This window comes from Otolemur garnettii, unplaced genomic scaffold (genome assembly GCF_000181295.1).
Source record: "Otolemur garnettii isolate 467f Iridium unplaced genomic scaffold, OtoGar3 scaffold00024, whole genome shotgun sequence".
In the NCBI taxonomy this organism is placed as follows: Eukaryota; Metazoa; Chordata; class Mammalia; order Primates; family Galagidae; genus Otolemur; species Otolemur garnettii.
This window is the reverse complement of record NW_003852419.1, coordinates 5555647-5559813: the sequence shown is the minus strand read 5'-3', so window position 1 is coordinate 5559813 and position 4167 is coordinate 5555647.

Sequence of the window (4167 nt, the reverse complement as noted above, 5' to 3'; positions counted from 1 at the left end):
AAAAAAAAAAAAAAGATAGCTACCATGAAGTCAATATAATAATGTCTCTTTACTTTTGGGAACTTATGGGAACAGGCTTTCCAGTATGACTGGAGCACAATACTCTTTTTGGTTTAGGGGTACAAAAATACAGTTAAATATAAGGGATAAGTTCTAGTATTTGATAGTAAAGTAGGAAAATTTATTGTATACTCCAAAAGAGCAAGAAGAAAAAAATTGTAATATTCCCAATATTAAGAAAAAGAAGCATTTGAGGTGATGAATATCCCAGTTAACCTGGTTTATTACACATTGTATACAAGTATCAAAATACCATATGTACCCCTTAAATATATACAACTATCCTATATCAATAAAAATAAATTTGAAAAATAAATAGCTTTACAAACATTTTTGGTCTTCATAATTATGTCTGTGTGCTAAATCATGCTTATTATCTGATTTCCATCACCAGTAAGAACTATGGGAAATGGCCTTAGGGTATATACCTGAGGGTATGTTTGTAGAGCAAAAGCTCACCTAAGCTCAGTTTAAACTGTACCTGAGGATATTTGTGCAACTGTAGGAATGACATGCCGCCACTTCCCTCATGTCCCAGGCACCCCTGTGGTTTATTCTACCTACAAACATAGCACCATGGATTTCTTGCCCAGCAGGTGGGAAAAATATATATATATTTTAAATGCAGTTTTTGGCCGGGGCTGGGTTTGAACCCACCACTTTCGGCATATGGGGCCAATGCCCTACTCCTTTGAGCCACAGGTGCAGCCCAATGGGAAAAATATTTTAGAAATCAATAATATACAATGTCGATGCTGATGTGGTAAGATAGGCACTCACAGTGAAGACAACTTATTAGTATATATCAAATATTTAAATGTGCATACTCTTTGACTTAGCAATTTGACTTCTGGATGTTTGAAGGATTATCTGCACATGAATGAGAAGCTACCATGGGCTGTACACTGCCACCTAGCATTAATGCAACCCTTATCCCATCCTTAGCTCTGCCTTGTATGGTGTGGATGGAGCCTGGAGTAGATGTCCCTTCTAGAGTAGACTCCCCGGGACAGCAGCATCCGCTGCAGCTTGTCTGGATCCACTTCATCCTTCCATGTTCAGAGGTCATCAGGGCATAGAAACACCCTCACTTATTTGAACAGATAGTTCAAAATACATCATTATTAACTAGCTATGACAAGGTAACTGATCAGGGGAAAAGAGACTACCACTTGTCACGGATATAGCAATTGCCAGAAATGCCTACCACCCCCAGGGCTGAGGGAACAAATGAAAGAGGTTGGAATTGCTAAAACTTAGAACTTGGAGGGGGTCTCTGGGGAGATGGGACTTAGTCTCTGAGGAGGAGCTGCTGGCCTCTCGGAGCTGATCTGCTGCTCCCTGGGAGGGACTGCCAGTGCCAGGAAACCTCTCAGGATCAGGTGGCAAATGGGAAAGAGCAAGTCCTCCAAGAGTACTCCAGCCTTGTAGGATCCTCTGCTCCCCACTACCAGGAAAACCTCTCAGGGAGCGGTGGGCAGAGGAAAAGAGTGTCCGTATGGTCCCAGCTCCACACCACAAAGTGGAGTGTGAGAGAGTGGGCTGGGACTGCCAGGTGAGAGCGTGATAACAGAAATGTCAGCCCCCCCCCCCATTTTCTTATCAATTTCCCAGGAAGTGTGCCAGGGTGTCATCTCTCAATACTTTTTTATTTGCAGTAATTTTTCCCTTTGAGGGTTCAAACTTTTGGACCTACTGGCATAATATCTGAACATCTTCTGCAAGCAAGGCAACTCTCCTGTCCATATTCAGAAGCTGAGGCTTTTCGTTCATCAGCTACTGTAATGTTCCAAAGGCCTCCCCATCTAGGCCATACTTTTTTTTGAGACAGAGTCTCTGTTGCCTGGGGTAGAGTGGTGTGGTGTCAGCCTAGCTCACAGCAACCTCAAACTCCTGGGCTCAAGAGATCCTTCTGCCTCCGCTTCCCAAAGTACTGGGATTACAGGCATGAGCCACTAGGTCTGGCCAAGGCCATCCATACATTCTTTAAGTGGAAGCGATTAAGTGCTGTCCCCAACAGTGCCAGGTATGAGACCAGGACCACAGAAGTGCTGAACTCTTGTTGAATGCCTGGCTGACTGATTGAATAATGTGGTTTCACATAAAATAATGGCCTCCCAGTCACTATCTTTGCTCTCTGGCTCACACCAACTTTACCTTCTCTCTACATGTGGCCAATCAAGAGTGGTTACCTGCTTCATATCTGGGCTGGGATGGGGGAAGCAACTGCCTAATTGACGGAGTAGAATACCTCTGTTGTCACCACGTTTGGAAACTAAGAAGGGTTGCAAAGGTCTTGCTCTATAGCATATAGGGCTGGGAAGGAATTCTAGTATCTTTGCTGAGTGAGGCTTGCAGTAATAGCTGACTTGCCCAAATACCAAGAAAAATGCCCAGGGGAGAATTGCATAACATGTAATAATATTGCAGTGATCAATCCAAACTATGTAGCTAATCTTATCCATACTCAGACGGTTTTCATTACTTTCCTGTACTGAAACAGAGCACACCAATTCCTGGGGCAGGGGGGTACTATGTCTAGGAAAGAAGGACAGGTATTGTGAACTGCATGCCTGTGTCCCCCTCAAAGCCTCACGTACTGAGACTCTAACTCCCAATGGAATAATATTAGGAGGTAGAGCCTTTGGGAGGTAATCAGGTTCTGAGGGTGGAGTCCTCATGATGGGATTAGTGTCCTTTTAAGAATTGACACACATTCGCTCTCTCTTTTTCAATCACTTTCTCTCTCTATGTGTCATTTGCCCTTCCTCTACCCTACACCTACCCCAGGATATCAGAACACAAAGAGAAGACGGCCATCTGCAAAGGACAAGGACCTTCACCAGTCCCGAATGTGCTGGTACCTTGATCTTTGACTTCCCAGCCTCCAGAACTGTCTGAAGTAAATGATTATTATTTAAGCCACCCAGTATATGGTATTTTTGTTATAGCATCCCAAATAGACCAAGACAACAGGAAACATCACGTATAATTTTGACTACAACATAGACCAAGCTTCCTTAAAAGTTGCTCACTGCGAATAATCCAAATGTCCATCAACTAATGATGAATAAACAAAATAAGGGCGTAGCCACGTAATGAAATGCTGTTCAGCAATAAAAAGAAATGAAGTACTGATTCCTGCTACAACATGAATGAGCCTTGAAAATACTATGCTGTGAGAAGGAAGCCAGTCACAAAAGATCACATTATATGTGATTCCATTTACATGAAATGTCCAGAGTAGGCAAAACTATAGAAACAGAAAGAAACAGAAAGTAGATTCATGATTGCCAGGGTCTGGGGAAGGAGGGAATGGGAAGTGATTGCTAATGGATACAGGGTTTCTTTCTGGGATAAGGAAAATGTTCTAGAATTAGACAGTGGTGATAGTTGCACAATCTTATACTAAAAACCACTGAAGTATACACTGTAAATGAATGTTATACTACATGAATTATATCTCAATTTTTAAAGGAAAGAATGATACTACAAAACACAAAGAAACCAGACCATTCACTTTTTTTTCTTCTTTTTATTTATTTATTTATTTATTTATTTTTTATTGAATAGTAACTGTGTACATTAATGCACTTCTGGGGTACAGTGTGGTGTTTTCACACACAACCCAAAACACTTCCATCAAATTGGTTAACATAGCCTTCATGTAATTTTCTTAGTTATTGTGTTAAAACGTTCATATTCTACTCATAGAAAGATTCACTTGTACCCTTGTAAGATAAACCACACAAGTGAACTCTCGAATCCCCCTCCCTCCACCCATTTCCCCCTCTCCTCTCCCTCCCGCCTTCCCGTATCCTTAGGTTGTTATTAGGTTATAGCTTTCATATACAGACCATTCACTTTTGCCATGAGTTTCCTGCTGCAGTTTTCTAAATGGCTAAATGCTACCATGGCTTTCCACATTCAGGGTCTCATATCCCACAGTAATGGCGACAGATTTAAGAAGCTGACAGCAAGTGTTGGTTTTACAGGATTCTTCTCATAGAAATTTATGGCAGAGTTTATTTCAGGTTCAAATCAGAAGGTCTACCCAGATGACTTCAGAATCTGCGGTAGTGTGTTCACTCTCTTCTGGCAATTATG